Genomic DNA, 21086 nt, shown 5'->3' on the forward strand with positions numbered 1-21086 from the left:
AAACCTGGGTCCAATTACATCTTTGGCCGTATTTTCGGTATCACTTCAAAATGATTCATTTAATTTGGGTTGGAGAATAGAATATTTTAATCATAATTTGAGCATTAATTGATTTCCTTAATGTAATGATGAGATTGTGCCAGCCTGATACAGCATGCTTGGCGTGACATTCAGATGAAAGCAATTACTGTGAATCTCAGTAGCAAGTACTTCTGTACTGTCTTGACTTTACTCAGATGAAATTAATCACATTATCCTGAGAACTTCAGCTCTGCTCAGCAACACATTTGTAATGTTCATCAGCACTGATACACCAGTTTTTTCTGCCGTTGAAAAAGGGAAGTTAAATGCGAGCAAATAGCATCTGGTTTAGCAGCACATTGTGAGCAGGACCAGCAGCACATCAGTATACATGAATACATTTCATCTGGTCGTTACTGTGCACTTATGGAGCCAAGCACTCCTGCCAGTTTCCAGGTTCCTGTCACTCGCCGGTATCGGACACTGATGAAAATTGCAGCATGTTTCGATCACCACAACATTACCATTCTGTTTTCTCTATATGTTGAGATCAGATGACTCCCATGTGCTGATTTAGTATGATAAATGTAGTGCTGGGTAAAACAACTTTTTTGTTTAGTCTGTATTTAGCCTTTTTAACTCTTGAGAGTAGATGTGTTACTGAGGTCAATCACTTAACACTGGGCCAGATTCACCCACTCAGAGGCCCCAGAGCTAAAAATGGCAGTGGGCTGCCTAAATTAGTTGGTGATTGGTTATGATAACTTGATTACAAGCAAACTACTTTAGGGATCTGAAAAATAAAATGACCGTTTAAGGTTTATTCATTCTGAAAGAGCATCATTCGAGGAGACAGGGTATGAAGATAAGGTAAAACACAACACTATTGTTAGGTTTATGTCTGCCATGATTTGGCATCCACACTACTCCTGAGTTGTCAAGTGCCTTAAACTGAGCATAGTTTGAAAATGCTGCTGGCCCTGTTTTTTACTTTGAAAACTCCTGGCCTGCATGTTAATTTGGAAGGACAAAAGCAGATGTTTGGAAACAATGACAGAGTCAAACTAATTGATAAGTGATGGATAAGTGATGACCTGACAACTGCGATGATGGCAAAACGTTGCTAACACAAGTAAAAGAAAAGAAATCCCTCATCTTAATTTTTTGCTAACAGTGTTTTTCATTTGTAGTATTTTCTGCAACTAAACAATTGGCTGTAGAATAGAAAATCTGCTCTGTGATTACACCAGTGTGCACGTCGAGTGTATGTGAAGGGAGTTATAAGGTATGTTAGTTTCGACAAAGAGACAGAGCTAAAATGTTTGACTGGGCAGATATTGTACATATATTAGAATGCCATTTTATAACTGCAACATAATGCTATATAGCCTCAGGCTCTTAACAATTCAGTTTATATGTTTTTTTATGCCACTGGTATATTTCAACTACACATCCTGTGTTTTTTGGGAGCTTTCGTTGTGCACATCCACAAAAATGGGCGTTTTCATTATAAAATACAGGCCTAGGGGGGACAATCAGAAAGTAAAGTCAGCAGCACTTTTGGATCACCACAAATATGGCAGAAAGTTTTTCCATCCAAAAAATGAATTTGTTAATCTATTACCACTGTACACTGGGCATGCGTATTGTTAAGAACCCAAAAAAGTGCAGTGTTGAATTTAGTGCGTTTGGACCCATGATTCAATATTAATGAACTTTGAATAAACAGGCCATCTGTAGTAGTGGTGGCTGTGACTCATCAAGGTAAGGGACGTTGTTGATCAGGACAAGACAATGGTAACAACAACTGAGTCGAGCTTCACTGAACTTTGAATAAACAGTTCTTTGTGCAGCAGCGGTCGGGCGGCTTCAGGGTTCTGTGGACTGCAGCCGGTGTTTATTTGCTACAGCTCAGTTACAGCAGGTCACTTTTACAGTTTCAGAAGGAAAACTGCAACCAGCATCAACACGGGCCAAGAAAACAGCCCATTCCAAAGAAATAGTAATCTATTTAATATTAACGATATGTTTTGAATACCACTGCACAGCATAGCTACAAACATTATGGATTATTAGCAGCACATAAATAACCACAGAGACAATAGTTCTGCTAGGGGCCTGAGTTGAAAGTCATATCCATCTCTCAATGTTTCCTTCCAGCCTCACTATTGACTTCCCAATAAAGCAAACACAAGGGTGAGTATCTGTCCAATATATTAATGCAGAGTGAGACTATGTGGGGCCCTGATAGATAAACACTACAGACAATATCGTCTAACAATAAAAAACCACCAACAAATATGTCTTTCCATTTCTCTGATCTGTTCGACCATCTTTGCTCCAATGCATTTGATGCAAACACAGAGTATCTCATATTGAACTGTTTTGGAAAATAACTCAGCCAATGTATTTTTAGAAAGACAGACATCTGAGGTTTCAAACTACTCCAACATCCAAATCTAAAAACTCCACTCCACATGAAAAGGAAACAGTTGCAGTTGACCTGAGGGTCAATTATTCAACTCATTTTACCCTGACGTGAAAATGACAGCACTACTGAATATTACAACCGTCTGAATCCCATTGTTTACTGATGCTGAGTCCTTTCAGGCCCCTGTTGGTCTTGACCGTGTGATATGCAATACCAGGCCCATGACTTTTAACTCAAACCTTCTTTCATCTTTCTGTCCTTTCTGTTTTTGCTCTCTGGCTCTGAAGGGTTGTGCTCACGCATGCCACCCTCATAATCAGCCATTCTGATATTCAAATCGCTATGGAAAAGCATCATTCGCACATGTGCAGTCGACGACCTGAATACATCAAGGGACAGCTGGCATGAAAATGGCCTCTCATTTTTCCTTTCTTTGTAAAACTGGAGATTATAATGGCTTCATGTGAGGCATAAGGAAAAAATATTGGGGGGGGGGGGGCAAACAGAGAGAAGTACAGAGCTGTTAAAACGCAGCCAAATTGCAGCACTGTCTGAGCAGGAAGGAAACCGGGCTTTATACACTCCTCAATAACTTCCTGTTAAACATCCGCAAATCACGAACTTACAAAAGGATCACAAAGAGAGTATACCAGGGTCCAAGTGTCATCTAAACACTGCCTGTGTATTTATGTGACTCCACTTGTAGGAAGCTGACCACCGCCGGGCTCCAGTGAGTGTACGAGTGCATGTGCTCTGATGGGATGTGTGTGTTGTAGAGGAGGATGTTATCAGCATTGCAGTGATGAGAGATGAATGGCGTCCCTTGGGACCGGCTTAAGCCCCTGCACATGTGCACGGCACTACCGCTCTCTAAAAATATGACTCCTGGATACTTTTCCGACTTCCACCTCTGTCCATAAATCAGCCGCCGGACAGCGAGGCTCGGACTTGGCAGTGTATCAAACGTGCCTCCTGTGACTAGGCCTGTCCGTCATCCTGCCACTGCAGCCTGGAGCTGCTTAATTAATGTGGCAATTGAACACTGCATATCATAATGAACACACAGCCCCTCTATCTGAGCCTTCCTGGGCTTGTTATTCTTGGTCCCCGTTAAGGATACGTCCCTGTATATGCTGGGATATTTATAGGTAATGGAGCTATTAAAATGCATGAGAACGAATTAAAAAACAAATAAATGCAAAGGTGCTCAAACGAGCCTGGAATGTTTGGAAAAGGGATTTTCGGTTTGATGTGTTTTCACAGCGTAGCTGTCGAATTTATCACTTTCACTCTTGTTGGTGTTACTCTGTCGCCTCATTTCATCATTGAGAACACACAGGCCGTTTCTGCTCCAGAGATTTTTCATTTTCATGAGGATTCCTACGCGCAGTGTAAAATATGCTCAGGAAGTGGACTTAGAGGAGTTGAGTGGCCTCGTCCAACAGCTCTTTTCAAAGAGAAGAAATACAAGGTTCACTTTCTCCAACCAAGTGATGACAGAGACGTGCATGTGGGTCTTTTTCCACCATCGACTTGACAGAATATCTAAACTTTATGGACGGTTATAACTACTGAAGCTCATTGCTCAGGTTCAGATGGTCGTTTTTCACCAAGCAAGAGGGGAACCTATGCTTTGATGACGAATTGAAAAAAGGATCCTATTGGTAGATATTGATAATTATTTAATTATTAATAACTAATTTTACTATTGAGAAAAAAATAGAATTTAAACACTTTTAATTGAATTACTTATCGAGGAACACACGTCATAGTTTTTTATGTTAACACAGTGAAAAAAAAAGGGTGTTTCAGTAAATACATTTAAAACATGGTGAGATGACCTGTCCTTTTTGTCAAACTGTGTGTTGCACTTCTTTTTGCATGTCACATGCTCCATTATCACAGTCCATCTAAACATTTTCTAATTGCTATTGAAGTGCTGATCATTGATGGTTATAGTTATTATTTTATCCCTCAGGTCTAAGGGATGCAATACAAATCTGGAAGTCCTCTCTATTGGTAACTCTTATATGCACAATGCCACCTCCCCTGGGTTGTAAGACTTCATTTATCATGTGCATCGTTTATCTGCAACTCTTAGACTTAAGACAAGCTAATATACGACTACAACTTCTGCCAGACTTCTCATCCTTTATCCTCCTTTATTGCCCCCTCTCTCTGTGCCAAAGCTGCTATTCCCTCAGCTCTCTTTCTCGCTCTCTCCCCTCCAGGTGTCTGGACTCTGAATTAGCACCACACCTAGCCAACCATCACACACACACACGGGGAAAGGATCTTCTTTCAGGTTGGGCTAATAGGATGTGACATCATTTATGGCTGAATGGGGGGAAAAGTGTGACATGTCGACTATACAGCGGGAGGTTTTTTCAGTGAAATTTGTCAAACCTGCCATAATGTACTTTTTTAAAATGGAGTCTAGCAAAATAGCACACAGGGCCTTGAAGCAGGGAAGCAGGCCGGAGAGCAGGCTCTGCGTTGGGGTTCATCTCTGGCAGGCTGCTGACAGACGAGAATCTCCCTCTATCATAAATCAGGCATTTTGATCGGTTTGACCCAGCATCTAAGCAGACTTGTATATAAATCTGGCGAATTTACCTCTGAATTATGACCCAGGGATTTTGATGGCAAAGTAGCTGCATGCACATGATGCACTTTCCAGATCACTGGAAACAACTCAACATAGTGTACATCTAATCCCACACTTGAGAGGCATTTAGAGGGCTTTAATCTGTAAATTTGAGGTACCTGCTGAGATTATAAACCTTTCCAATACTATAAACCTCTTCCTCTTTTCACAGATTTCTGCTCTAGTGACGAGTCTAAAACTCGGTATGTTTTCTTGTCTTCGACCATATGCTATTTCTCAAGCTTCACGGTTCTTGTTGTACTAGGATGACCTTCAATGAGCCGACTTTGAACCCCAATCCAATTTCTCTGTGCAACTCAAAACCATAAAGAGCAATTTTTAAAGAGTCTTTGTTTTGGTCATTGAAGAAAGGAAACAGTCTTTCTTGGATATGTTTGTACTCAAAATAGTGGACCCTTTGTTTTAAAAAGGCTTTCATTTGTTATGGCTTCATGTCTCTATTTCTGCTGTGGAGTGGGGTAAAATGAAGTCTTGGTTGGCCTTTGAACGTGCGTGCAAATGTGTGTTTCTTTGTACATTTGCACGTCACTGACAAGGCTACAAGCCTAATCCTTTAGTTGTCTACGGTGCAGTGGAGAGAAGGGGGCCACCCCAATAATCGTGTTTGACAGCTGGGAGCAGTGGCAGCGCAGCAATGGTGTCCCACAATGCAAGTGTAAAAACAAACAGTGTGTTATTTGTTCGTGCAAAAAGGGGTGGGAGATGGTGTTCACTAAATTCTGAAGCAACGTATATCTACACCCATATACTCTACATATTGTGTACCTGCAGGCCATGTGTGTGTTTCTCTTTATTCCTGTTCACTTCACGCATGCGCGTTTTGACAAGCACAACCTCTCACTGTCCCAATTGCTCTGTTGTTCTTTCAGAGCACGTTGAGGGGTTTTAATCCTGTTTAAACCTGTCAGGACTAATACAACAACAGGTCAAACCACCGCTGCCACACCAAGAACCGGGGTGTTGACACAGGAGAAAAGAGCGACTGTGTTGGCCTCTTTAGTGGTTACAGTCAAACCATCGTGAACCATTCCTGACAAAACAGAGAAAGAAGGAACCTCCACTGAGGCACCAAGATTCCCATTTGTTCTCTATCCAGATGGCATTAACTGGCATTCATCACCAATTGAAATCTGAGCTCTTTTCTTAGTACCAGAAGGTACCCTAGTCCAGGGCTGCAACCAACATTTATTACATTGGTGTCCATTGGTTTTATTGTGTTTGTCAGAAGCAAAAACTACAATCTCCACCTAGGATGGGACGTGGGCTAAGAAAACACCCATTACATTTTACATTTTAGCATGCCAACCATGCACACTAATGCAATTACTTATGATACCAACTAAATGCTGATTATTTAAAAAGATGAAACATCATATTAACAAAAACATTTTGCAAATGTCACTAAATCATTTTCAAATTTATTTTGGACTGTTTCTTTCCACTGCACATCAGAAAAGAGGGGACTTTATGAGCATAAGATTTTGGTATATTATTTTTCCTTGGCAGTGTATTCAAACGTATTCTCATACATCTAAACATTCCACTGATTTCAAATCTTTGTGGGCTTGTATTGATGAGTCTCTATTGCACAATGCATCAAAAGCAAAGACTGTTTTCAACTTTGATTTCACACTTGCCTCTCTAGTGTTCAGCTTAGTGGTCAAGCTTCACCGCAGTGTGCAGCCGTGGCCCTATTTGGCCTAGCTTAACAAACCTCATTATTAGACAAGGGAATCTCTTTATGACGGCTACTTCCAACTTATGGCTCACTCCTCAGACTGGCTGGACACATAATGCTTTCAACAGCAGTGAACCGGCACTGCCCAGCCTTGTGCTTATGAGCTGTTAAACAGACACGACTCACACAATGCGAGTGCATATATGCTTGTGGTCATGTACTGTATTTGGGTCTGCTCTGCCGTTATAGGATCTGCAGGGCACCGTATGTTGACTCATTGGACAGGGGGTTCACACCAATGCACACGCTACGGCACACAAACACACGCTGTGGTTTCCTCCCCATCCCCAGGGGATCACACAGCGTCGCTGGGCACTCATATCCTTGGCTGTGGGCAGAGAGCCAGCAGGTGGGGCTGAAGGAGGGGGACACGCAGAGGGCAGGGGGAGAAATCTGAGAGGATTTATTAAGGAGGCAAGAAAAAAGGTGGATCTGAAGAGGTAAGGAAAAGAGGAAAAGGTGAAGGGGAGGTCTGAGGGGGCTGCATATCACATACTTTATCATATACAAAAGTGTGCCTGTCATCCTGGAGACGGAGGTAGGGCTGAGGGCTGAAGAGTAAACATCTGTATGCTGATGGAGATGAGGCGATAGTGACATAGGTTACATTATGGTCATTGTATGAAAGCTTCAGGGGAGTTTTCCTACATTTATGCTGATCCCTCCATGTAAATTATATAAATTGTAAACCAATATCTAAGCTGTATTTTCCCGATTTTAAAAATCCACATGTTGTTTTGTGCTTGCTGACCTATTATAGCCCCCACAAAATGTGCTTGTTTTCAAAGTTTTTCTATAAAAGCTTTTACTCTGGCAAAAAATCTGTGATTCAGCTTTGTCCACTATTGTTCTGGGCTCCCATCAAGGAAAAGAAAAGGCTGTGTCATCATGGGCTGAAGTGGTGGAGGGATGGGAGGGTTTTAAAGTGGGAAATTTGGCTGGTTCCCAGGCTTCTGCCCTCTAGGCCCACTAATGCCTTCTCTTCCTGGACACACATCAGCACATCTAGGGTGTGAGAACCAAGGGGATAGAGAAAGAGCCATATTGAGGGAGTTAAGAGATGGAAAGATAGTGAGAAAGGCAGCCTGTGAGGAGGTCAGAAGAAGAGAAGCTTTGCTCAGCAACAAGTCCGACCTCCCCCAGCATCCTCAGCTCATAGCAACGCCCTGACAGCCCCACATAAACAACAGTGAACCCGTGGAAAGTTTCTCTCCTCTCTGGTGGGTCCCCTTCTCTCCTCACTCATTTTATTTCTCTCTATCTAGAACTTTTCTTTTCTTGTTTTGGGGAAAATTCCGCTGGTGGTGATGATGGGCGCCCCTTGCAGCCTTAACGTCTTCCATGGAGGCAAATTTCCAGTTTGCGTTTGTTTTAGACAAACAGATCAGTTGCCACTTCATCCATCCTAAGTTTACTGCTCTGGTTCTGGAAATTGAAGTCCTACCAGACACTCGCGTGGGCGTACAGGCTCAAAAATGTGGCCACACCTCAGCAAAAAAACTCCCCACCACCCCCACTGAAATCTGCTGCCACCCTCCCACTTTATTTTCAACATCACGATACAAAATCTTTGTTATCAGGCTTGAGGCCAAGAGGAAATGGGGATGGAGACAGGGTGATATTTGCATAGGCTTGTTAAAGGTCACCAATTAGGAAAAAGGCCTTACACATGGTGGCTCCAGCTTTTCCACTGTATGATCGCAAATCAGGGCAATACCGCCATCTTCAGGAGAACAGCAGGATTGAAAGTAATGAAAATAAGTCCTACCTTTATCAGTGTTACCAAAATAACCCATTTACTACAAAATTAGGAACATTACATTTTTTGATACCATTAAGCTTTAGTTTTGTCCTGACAGACGGTGTAAAAATGTTTTACATAAATGTCTTGCTACCTGGCCTCCCCTGCTGCAGGTGGTGCTCTGAGCCCGTCCTCCATTCATGACTGTGGTAAAAGCTGTATGATGGCCTTGTTTGTTTAGCTGAAAAGTGTTGACGCCCACCCACAGGTGCCAAAGGTACAGTGAGCGCCATGCCAGCTGTTTGCAAGCCACAGCAGCCCCTGCACTGCTTGGCTTCACCCTGCCTCACTGCCTGATCTCACAGGAAGGAGAGGAAGTGGTTGAGTTACCCAGCAGCAAATTTGAGGTTTATAAAAGGGAGAAAACCATAAAGAAAATCCACCAAGGGCAGTTTCCTTTAACTCAGCAGCTAGTCGGAGTGAGGTGCCCCATCCTAATGTGTCACTTTTACATTGTCATTAGTCAGTATAAGGGTTTCTCTCAACACATGGTTAGAGATAGCACTGAGGAAATTTAAACCATTTTTATTGCTATAATTTAGTGGCACATTTAAAAAGATCGACTCCAAATTCCATGGAGCCTTGTAAAGTCAGATTCATCACACTATTAATCTGTTTTTACCTATGTCACAACAGGGAACCGCCCGCAGTGACCACAAGCAGGCAACACATGCTTACTGTGAGACCAGTAATCACAGAACATTGCTCACAATATCAGTCATATACCTTATAAGTTAGAAACGCAGTGTCTAACTGCAGGAGGGAAATTACTTTTGCATTTCTCATGATAGCATAATGCCACATTTTCCTTGAGATGTGAAATGAGCTGGGCATGTCTATTTAGATTTCATAAAGACTTACCTTAGCATGGACCTTCCTTTGCCAAGAAGTAATGGGAGCGTGGGGGGGTAAGGTCGAGAGAACTGGGAGCTTTGCCTTGCTTATTATTGCCAATACAACGAAGCTCAGTTCACACTCAGCTGTGGCATACTTGGAAAACTTCAAGCAAAGCGGCAAAAAAAAAAAAAAGCTTTTAAATCGGTTCCACTCTTCAGTAAATTACAACCCTGCATTTTTAATTTCCTCTCTCCATACAATGTTATTCATTGGCATCCAAGCCAAACATGGGCCCCTGCAGCCTGCATAGCTCAAGCAGGACAAACTGTCCTCTCATGCAGTCGATACCTGTCAGGAGCGCAGGGGCGTGACTAAAAAAATGCATTCCTTGATGGAGAGCTGAGAGGTGTGTGAGATTGAGGGAAAAAACGGCAAAGGAAACATGCTTAGGTGCACAGCATTTGCACTGTGTTTAAATCAAGCACTTGCCAAATCTAACCGATAGCGGTCATTGGTTTTTTATGTTTCTCCAATTTACTCCTCAAAACGATGTCTGGAATATTTAAGAAGATCCAGACCTGCAGCAAAATGAGACTCCTAATGTAATTGCAACAGAAGCCTTGCGACGTACCGAAGACACACCGTTGCCATGTCGAATTCTGGATTTGTGGACATTGCATACCAATATTTCATGGCAATAGCATTGCAATTACACGCTAAGAAGAGAATGTGCATACCCAAACAGGCTTAGTCCATGCCTCAGGAAACTGTCTAAGCTCCTCGAACCACTAGAAAGAGACAGAACTGGCTGCTGAAATAACATTAAGAGCCAGTTACTATAATAGCAAAGCCTCATTTGTTAGCATTACATATCTAAATACCATCTGAAAGCAATAGCTCATTCTGATTAAGAAGGGACTTGTAGCCGTGTAACGTTTCAGTTTTGTATCCACTGCTGTGTGTCGGCCACTTTACTGTACGGGTTATCTGCTGTTTACAACTAAGCACCCCCTTGCTTGGAGGTATGTTCCCTGCCGCATTGAGCAGATGTGTTATCAAGTCTAAAAAGGACTGAACCTTCTAAAGCGGAAAGTCTGGGGTTGTCACATTAGCATCAAGCAACAGAAATTTCATCTAAAACAGTATATCTAGTGTATCTGCTTTGGTCATCATGGTCCTGAATACTGTCGGACTGTTTGACAGAGATGTCGAACAGGCTTCAAACATGAAAGAGGATATGATCTCAATTAGTTCACCAGACTAACGTTCGCCAAGGTTCTGCTAATTCAGCTGTTTGTGTGCCACACAGGGCGATAGGATAAAGCACCTGGCTTTTGCTTAGACAGGCTTCGCATGTCTACGTAATCCGGAGAGACAGCAAGGGCAGGGGCTCGAACTTCTCCTCAGATTTAGTCCAGAACACAACAACATAATCATGTCACTGCCCTTGGGCCTTTCTGCCTCATTGTTGTTGCGGGTGGGAGACACCGGATTTGATTTCAGCAGACTTAGCTGACCCCTGCTTCATAAACCCACCAGAACGGGGGAAACTACAGCAGGGCCGTCCTCCACACTGGCACTCAGCCTAGTCAAACATTTTAACCTTCATAGACAAATACAAAACCGTTTCGCCTCTTTTGCTCCCCATTTCTTCCAGTCCTAAAATATTTTTTTTTTATATAAAACATTGAGCGGACATGTTTCTACAAACATTTTGGTCTTGCAATTTTGTGCTGCTGTTGCAAAATTCTGCCAAACATTCCTCCGCACTCCCCCTCCATCTTTCTGCTCCACTGTTGATTATTTTGCTTTTTGTCTTTTCTTTCCTCCCAAATGTGTTATTCATCCTGTTCAGTGTGTCTCCAGGCACACTTCAGAACTGGATATAAAATAAACAGTCAAGTTTTCGCCCCCTGTCGCTAGGCCTTGACTGCATATACCTGGAACAATAAACAGCTGGGTTTCTGGGCTTGTTTATACTCATCTCTAGCCGTCTGAGGACAGAAGCACAACAGGAACTAGACTGTGTATGTATTTGCTCGGCAGACGCCCACTTCGAAGCATCGGGTTGGTGGAAGCTACTAGACCATGATAGAGCGGAGGCTGCTGGCAGGTAGTGCGCACTGTGTCTGGCAGAGCAGAGGTTTACCTTGGAGTGACACCAACCATCTGCAGGCTATAAGGACTAAATTGCCAGCTTGATGTCCAGCAAGCGAGACAAAACCGTTCCACATACATGGGAGTGTGTTTGTGTGGCTTTGTGTATGTATGTGTATGGCGGTATAAGAGAACCAGACAGAAAAAATGCAAAGTCAGAGACACTACATATTGGCATTCACCGTTTAAGTTAAAGCAGCTCCAATAGTAATTATTCTTATATTAACAACAAATTGAATTACTCTCCAGTTTCAGCTCAGCTGTATGGAGCCTTGTACTGCCTTTCAGCTCATTGTTTTTGGTCTCACAGACAGCAATCTCTAAAAACATATGTTTCCACTCTGCGCAGTGTCATTTCCAGACACAACATGCAGCAGTTTTCAGCCAAACAGCTCTGATAGACGTTGTTAACGCTACCTGCTCAGCACCAAAAGACAGAGACACTCAGAAGCAACTGCAGCATAATGGAGGATTAAGCAGTTAAACTGCCACATATTCCCCTCTGGGGTTTTTGGCAACCATCACAGATAAAACAAAAAGGATAAGTGAACATTTTACTTGAATGCATAATGAGGCAAGAAATAGGGTATCTATGTTTGCTGGATGTACATCACATAACAACTTTATAATGTGAAAATACTGTATGTCAATGTTGTGTTTACTGCTTTTTATGATGCATACAACTTAAGCTAATTATGATCTTCCACAACGCACACACAGTGCTCTTGCATCCAGCGTAGTACTAGTTGCTCTAATAATATTAAGTAGTTATCCATCTCTTACAAAGTATTACAAAGTAAATATAAAAATGTAAGCATACTTATCTTACACAGAGCTAAAAAAATCAAAACCTGTGTTTCAATTAAATGTCTCCTGTTCACTGCTTGTATTGACTCTTAATCGACCAGTATGACCTGACTTCTTTCATACAGTGTGTACCAGGCTCAGGCACATGAGATGGTCCCCTCCCAAGTTGTGTTTCATCCTCCTCTGTACCACCAGTGAGTAAAAATGTAAACTGTGTGGACAGACTCATGGCATGAGAACCCTGATGAGTATCTTTCAGTGGGCAATGAAAGTGCAGTTACGAGCTGACAAAGGAGGGTTGTAGTAAGGTAACCTTGAGAATTGGCAGTTTGTGCTATATAGTATACAGCTGTAGAAATTCAGTAAATCTAGTCGGGATTATGGGTTGGCCCACACACACAACCATCATGGTCAAGTCAGGTATGCAGTGAAAGATTCATAAATAATCTTCCCGGCGTCTCAAGACACAACACGCCGGACAGACGCCTTTAATTCAGCTGACAAGAAAATTAAAAGCCTTCATTACCCTTAAGTCATCGAGGGGAAAGAAACTTTAACAACTCAGACAATCACAGTATGAGCGCTGTTTGGCCAATCCCCTGCCAGCTCTGGGGCTCTGATTGGTTTTCCAGAAGGATGTGGGACTCTGAAGTGTGGCAGCTGCTTAAAATAAAGTGACAATTTTTAATGGGGTTTCAAACCTCAGCGAGTCACTGCATCCTGCCAAGCCCCAAGTGATGGCGCATGTCCAAACCCTGGTTTTATCGAACAGGACACGGAGGAGTGAGCTTGTTCTCTCAGCTCAGCACCATTAGGAGGCCTGGATGCAGTCAACCGTTTTTCAAGAGTCGCTTTTCTCATCAGCAGGAGCATTTTTATAAGTGCCATGTGTTCACATATGCTCACACACGGTGCTTTCAAATGGCATTATGAGGTGAACGTTCTCATGACAATCGATGGCATCAAAAAAACCCTGTTAAGCGGAGTTAAACCTAATAGGGTTGGGTCAAGTTGTGAGGTCTGGGAAAAGCCAGATTCTTGATGCTGATAAAACGCATAATGAAAAGCATACTCACAAGGTGTTCGCTTAATGTGGGACTTAAGGGTAATGTGCACAATATCGCTCCATTTAATTTTGTTCAGTATAATCTGTATGCTGAAGTTCAGCTGTCTCACACACACAGAGAGAGAGTGAGACAGCGAGTCATGGACTAACAGGAAATGCAATTACTGTATGTCTGGATGCAACATTCTTCAACTCTATGGCCAATTTCACAGCAATTTCAGTGAGTCAACAGGTCGTAAGTAATCATTATGAGCACCTTAATGTTTTCACACGGAGCAAAGCAACCCTTTGTTGTTTTATCTCTCAGCCATTTGATCCGTCTAAATCATCTACAAGCTATTTAAATTGTACACAGGAGCTGCAAGCTCATACAAGTCCTCAGAGGAGGCTCGCTGCGTCTGTGCTTGTAGAAAACTGTCGTTTAAACACGGTGTCAACAGGTATTAGGTTGCCTGCTCGCTTTCTGTTTTTGTGCAAAGGCTGGCAGGGCACAGTTAAAGTGGACACTGTGCTGACAATGTGCTGTCAGGTCCTCAAGTCGATGTTTTATGCTGCAGGTCATTATGGCACTACGCTTCTCAAGTTGCATCTGACAAGGTTGGAGGTAGACTTTTGTGGAGTGACTGTACTGTAAGTAACAGCTTTAAAATAAATGTTTGCTGCAGGGTAGATACTGTAACTCTGAAATGTTGCCTGTCCTATCTCTTGATCAAACAGCCATCCACAGTGAGTGAAATAAGATCTGGCATCAATGGCTTAAAGGATTTCTTAGACAATTGCCGTACAGCTGCTACTTCGTTGTAAGCTACCCAGACATAAATGCTGGACACTGGATCCATTTAAAGGATCTGTAACAAGAAACACATTTTCCTATTGCAGGATTGCAGCATCATAGCTCCAGGGATAGCAATCTGTGCATCGGTCAGTTGTCCCGTCTATTACTTTGGTCCAGACTAAGGCTGGGCAAAAAAATAATATCAACTATTATTGCAATGTAATTCAAAATACTAATATGAATAAAAGATTCTATATTCTGTGACATATATTAGCACAAACATTTTGGGCATAAATGTCCAGTACTGTGCCAGATCAGGTTAATGGCACATATCTGACCCACTAAATTATTTTGGGATTCTACTGGCCTATTTCCATATTGCCTGCCAAAACAATACTACAAACCCCATCATCCTTCACTGTTAATACTGCAAAACACAAAACAAACATTCAGCATCGATTGCTGCCATCCTCCGCATTATTCAGGTGGTGGAGCAGTTGGGTACAGTGAACACAGTGAGGATCCCCTGCTGTGTTCAAACATTGATTTCTCCTGGATTTCTACAGACTTTAGACCAAGAGGGGGCTAAAATTGCAGAGCGTCTCATTCGGACATTTGTGTTCACACATGCACCTCCTCTGGAGAAAATACGGAGGGACTGCAGAGTTCAGTGCATGTCTGAAAGAAGTTATCCCAAAAAAAAGAAGCAAAGCGATGACTCTTCGTGTCAATGTCAACTCTCATCATTTTGGTCTTAGATATCCTTGTTTTATATCATTTAAATGGATGAATGTATCATGTTAAGTTGATATTTGTGTATGAAATACTTGTTACACTGGGCAAAGAATGACTGCCTTGGATTGAAAGTGTTTTATAAATACAGGATACATTTGGCCCTCAGACTGGTTGTGATATTTTTAACATGGGCCCTTCAGTGATTGAGTTTGACACGCCTGTTCTAGACTTTTCCTCTAGTTTGACTGTGACATTTGTGGCTTTGAGTGAAATGTCTCAACAAATCTTGGCTGCATTGCCATGAAATTTGGTGCAAACATTCATGTTCACTGAAGTGATTCTTTGACTTCTCTTCTGACGTCGTCATCAAGTTACATTTTTCAACATAAATGTAAAATGACTGGCTTTCCCATCATCCCCAGCTGTATTGTTAGTGTGCAGGTTGACACACTTAACTAAGATGAACAGTATACTAGTGAAACATGTAAGCATTGTCACTGTGCCCAGGTAAGCACGCCAAGGTTAGCAATTAGCTGAAAACAGCACTGTGCCAAAGTACAGACTAAGAGAGCCGTTAACGGTAGACTCTTAGTCTTGTTGATTAACGGTAGCTGTTCTCCTAACCATGTCCGATTCATGAACTTGGATGACCTGACAGCTCCCAAAAAGTCAAGCTAAACCATCTTGATCGCCACCTGATGACTGGCTGGGGTAACCACCTCCTCCCTATTAGTGGATGAGATATGATCCAAACTAAAAAGAACTAAAAAGAACATGGTAGATAATCTGTTTCCAAATACTGCTTCTCTCATTTAAGGTAATTTTCATCACAATGATGTATGTCCACATGCTCTTTTTTTCAGGTCAGTTTGGTTTTAAACAGATATTTGATGCTATAAAATGGGGTGAAACATCATGACCGACAGCTGAGATTGATTTGCGATTGGTTGAGCAGGACCTTAATACTGCAGCTCTACCCCTTTATTACTACTGCACACACTCTTACTGCAAATTACATCAAAAGTGCAAGATGGCGGCGCCTGATCCATGAAAGGATCTGGAATCTCATCAAAAATGTCGCTTTAATTTTCTTTTTTCTCAGATAAAAATTTGAGAAAAGAAATATGGAAAAAGTTAAGACAATAACAGCTGCATGCATGCATGCATACATACACAAACACACACTGCATCAACAGAAGACACACACATTCACATACACACACTTACAGTACAATGACACCACACAAGCAGCGGCTGTGGGTTCAAGTTGTGCGTGCATACGGCTGTCAGGGCCAAAATGATTAAACAAATACCCCCTTTGTGCGCAGCAGCCTTGATTAAGCAGAGCAGCATGTATCGCTCTGAGAAAGAAATACAGAAAAGTGCTTTTGGTGGTGCCAGAATTCACTTGCCCTGTTAAAACATTGCTGGTGTCAAGGTTGTTTTTACTTTCTCACATGGAAACTGGATTTATCAGGCATCTCCTGAGCCTTTAAAAGAAAATGAATGTGATTATTTATGTGAAAAGTACATAATGAAACTCTATCTGCATTAGTGGTCACAGAATGCTGACACCAATAAATTTCAACAGATTACTTACAGTGCCTCCATAAGATTGGAAATATGATTGTTGTGGCTTACCTAATAGATTTCGGTATTAACTTGATACCGACCAAACCATGGTTATTAGAATGTCAGAAATGATACACAGATTAATAAAAACTTAATTTATCGTGTAATTATAATATATTAACATAAAATGATAAGGATATCTACTAGGATAATGATAAATGTCCACAGCTATAATTATCTTCCCTGTTTAAAGATTCAACAGCTCTGTGAGTCATTTCCCCAACATTTATCCTTATGTCAGACTGATACATTTAAATGAAAGAGCAGACAATATTTAGCCTAATGTTCAATCTATAACAGTGTACAATCTGTATAATTCCGCAATATCATGGTGGAAACTTGTACATGATCATGTACTGTGTGTGATCACACTAAAAACAAGTGAGCAATCCTGCTCTCTAGTGGTGATACCCTGACTTGTTTAAAAGCTTTATTAATCACTCTTTTCCCTCCATGCTCTGCAGTGAAGCTTTGGGTAGAAACAATCCATCGACAGGATATGAGACTGCCACTATTTCAGATGAAGAACAAAACTGTGGTGGATCTAGCTTCTCATTTGTATTTCTCATTTAAGTATGTAAGTTTAGGTCTGAAGATGAAGAGGAAATCTTTCAGAAATATTTTAGCTCCAGTGTATGAAAAGTGAGCAGAAAGTCAAACTCATGCAGTTTCTGAATTTAGTACACCTTATTTAGCTTCTTTTCATAACTCGAAAGTAAAAAAAAACTAAAAAAAACTTAGCTTCTACAAAAAAGGAGCTCATTATTTCAAAAAGCTAATCGTCTCACCTAACACTACAACGTGCAGACATCCATATAAGCAGCAGCCTCATGCTATTTATCACTGACACACCCAGACTACGGCTTTCTCCTCCTCACTGTTTCTGTTTGAGATGACAGGTAACTGAATAATGAATGACCCTCCATTACAACTCTTCTGATCTCATATTCTTACAATGCCTTCAACTCTCCACACACAGCAGAGAGCGGAGTATGCACTATACCAAGACCTCCTGAAGACGCTGCATTATTGAAATGTGGTTTCTTCAAATCCATGTTCTCTGCTGCTCTAGAAATCTTTAGCAGGGACAATTGGGTGTCATTGTACATTACAAGGCTTTGTGATAAATGTCTTGAATGTATAATTCACAAGGATTGCTTGTTGAGAAAGGTGTTGCTGAAATAACCTGTCTTATTGCTTCTATTCTTATTGGTTGCCTGATAAGACTGAATTCAGACTTTTTCTCCTTTAGTTGTGGCAGATATTTTTGAGGGAGCAGATGAATACATTTGATGACATCCCATCATGGGCACTTAATAGGGCCTCTTGTCCATTGAAGAGGACCTCACCAACAATGAATCTGAGATGGATTTGAACATTAAGCAGTTGATCTAAAACAAACACGTGTTCTTAGATTCTCACCTCGTGTGTTGCTCTAAGAGACACTTGAGTAGCCACTCTTGAGCCTGTGAAAGGAAGAAAATCCATGTCATCATTCAAGACAGACAGATCCACAAAACTTATTTGACGACATTTACAGATGAACTCCCGTCTGTCAGGTCAGTGCAATTCGCTATAAATGTCATGCTCAACATTGCCTGTAGTTTGTCCATGTTGGTGCCATGAGCATATGGTTCATTGATCGCCAAAACTTTAAACTCCGAGGCTAAAGGGACTAAGTATCTTCAGATTACCTGGACCCCAACTTCATTAGCACTGGTCATGTGAGCCTGAGGTATATTAGAGTCTGAGTAAACAGAGATATTACAAAATTAAATGTTTTTTTTTTAGCTGCAAACTATGAATGTACTTCGACAAAACTCATTAATGGTTGTTTTCAAATCACAGTTCTTACCAAACTTATAAAAAAAAAATCTACATTTCATGGCTTGAACATGGCTCATAACACCACCTAGTGTTTCAAACTATCTTAGACCTGGCAAGGCCAATGCTGATACAGTTTGTGACATTGGTCATGAAATTCTAAACAGATCCAGTAGCTTTACCTTTGAACAAACTTTGAAAACCAACATGGCTGATAGTAAGCTATTCTTCCTTTAAAGTAATTATTCATCTTATAAATGATGATTAAATAATTAATCATTATACACTTTAATCTAGATGCTACTTGAGAAGCAGTAGGTCAGAAATAGTAACTCCTCATGACATTACTTGAACTAAATTGAATCATTTATGGTTTATTTCACACATACGTCATAACCAAGATCTGTATTGCATGGCTTTGACCCTTAGGAAAGAATTAACATGAGCGATCGAGCTGTGAACTCATCTGAAACTGCTTGTTAGATAAGTGATAAGGTTTTTGTTTAATTCTAGAACAGTGTCAGTGAAGGATCGTTTCATAGATCAGTAGATCTGCATCCATCATGCAGGATAAAGACAGAGGCAGGTGAGTAAGTGGATATTGGCCCAATTTAATGGGATCAAAATCAATGCAAAAAATAATTGTTAAACCACTGCTCCTAATAACCGGATGCAGTCCTTCCTTCCTTCAATAAAGTGAGCAGTACTCGATGGAAACCTCACAGCTGGAACTCTTGCAAATACATTTAACTACAGATTAGCTGTGTTTCTACCGATATAACTAGACCAACTACTGTACCTCTGACTGTCATTTTCAATTTCAATTAATTCTTATGTCACCTTTTTATTCAGGTTAATACATATTTCATGAATTATTGATGAATTGGTTGATGGAATAATGAATGTGCGGCTGTGTATACATCTGCTCCCTTTTCACACTGTCAGTCTTGTTATTGATTCCAGCTCTGACAGCAGATGAGTAAAAAGCACAAACTTTGAATGGCGTATGGCGTCCGTTTGACCATTTTTCATAGACTTTCAGAACTGACTTTCCCTTATAGCCTGTTTCATACCTCATCAAACATTCCATCAATTTTCTTTTTCATTTTACTCCACATGACAACTCTTTTATAATCAACTCTTATGAACTATGAAGCTAAATAAAAGGACAAATCAACGTCAAATTAAAATTGAAAAGATTCAGTATTGAAATCCTTCCAGTACTTTCAACATAGGAGCAATACACAGACAATGTGCACCATGATACAAGTACGTTTTTCCAACATTTCTGTGCCTTTTTCAGGAACAAGAGGAAGTGTGAGCTGAAAATGAAAGGCTTTTTAATTTCCTCCATCTGTCTTCACTGTCAAAGGGATTATAACATCACTTTACATTCAAACCACTATGGACCTGCAGATAGCATTATGAATATCAGCGAAGAACGACCAAACCCTCTGTTAATCTCCTGAGACATTCAATCTCCTTATGTCTGAGTGTGTCATCTTATAAACCACGATCACAAGTATCTCTAAGTGACTTCGCTATGAAATATGTACATATTTTAATACACTACTGACATGATGCTGATGCCACTCTGCATGAATATATCAGTTGTTGCAGTTGATATTAATTTGAGGCCATTACTCATGCTGAGAGCAGGAACCTAAAATTAAAGGAAGCTGGCAGGAATCTGTTATTCATACCAAAATAAACAAGATACATTGGGTTTATATACAGTTGATGAGCAGCACTCTGGATGTGATTATTTATCTCTAATCAGCATTAATAATTATCATTACACCTGACATGAAAACAAGCAGATAATGCCATTGTCGTCATCTCCCTCACTGTCGCCATCCTCTCCAGGTGATACTTACATCAATCATCAACCTCTCCACATAAAACAGGAAGCAGCCAACACATCCTGGTTTTGCGATACGGCAAAAGCACCTGTTTTTTTTATATAGTTATTTATATTGCTGCCATACCACATTTGTTTTACTGTATGTTTAATGTGTTCTCTTAGACTTAAGTTCGGCAGTCTGTAATAATCAGTTTAAGCACACTATATCGCGTAATGCGACAATAACACCAGTCCATCCAGGGTCCACAGGAACCAACGGCAACGTACTGTGTGAGCACATAAATCAGGAGCTTTGAGTCCATCTCAGACGATTTATTCATACAGTGCGAGGTGGAATTTAAAGGGATATTTCACCCAATAATGAAAAAGTGGTGGTTGAACTGTTTTGCGGACTCAAACACTTGGCCCATCCATCGACATAGTGGTGAGTAGATAATGTGTGAAATTTCATTTTTGGGTGAACTATCCCTTTAACAGCATTTCTAAAGTCACACAGTGTCTTCACAGCTTAAGATTGTTTTCTTTGGGATCTTCAAAAAACATGAGCCCCATATAATTGCAATAATATTGCTGTTTCACCAATTTGTAAAACATGTAATATTCAGAAGAGGAAAGAAAACTGAAAAATCCAACATTCCCTTCTTTCTACCTCCATTAGCAAACCCTGATATTATACGTCATGCTATGATTGCTTTTAAGATAATTACAGAATCAGCACTGCATGAGGTCC

The 21086-nt window shown here is 40.9% G+C and overlaps 1 long non-coding RNA gene across 1 annotated transcript in view; it reads right to left on the reverse strand.

Moving 5' to 3' along the window:
• The window catches only part of LOC138405659 (uncharacterized), a 36852-nt gene that overhangs the window by 11272 nt on the left and 4494 nt on the right, over positions 1 to 21086 (reverse strand). Inside the window, exon 3 of the long non-coding RNA XR_011239457.1 lies at positions 18091 to 18134. This is a non-coding gene — a long non-coding RNA (uncharacterized lncRNA). The remainder of the gene's footprint in view (positions 1 to 18090; positions 18135 to 21086) is intronic.

This window comes from Paralichthys olivaceus, chromosome 19 (assembly GCF_024713975.1).
Source record: "Paralichthys olivaceus isolate ysfri-2021 chromosome 19, ASM2471397v2, whole genome shotgun sequence".
NCBI classification, from domain to species: Eukaryota; Metazoa; Chordata; class Actinopteri; order Pleuronectiformes; family Paralichthyidae; genus Paralichthys; species Paralichthys olivaceus.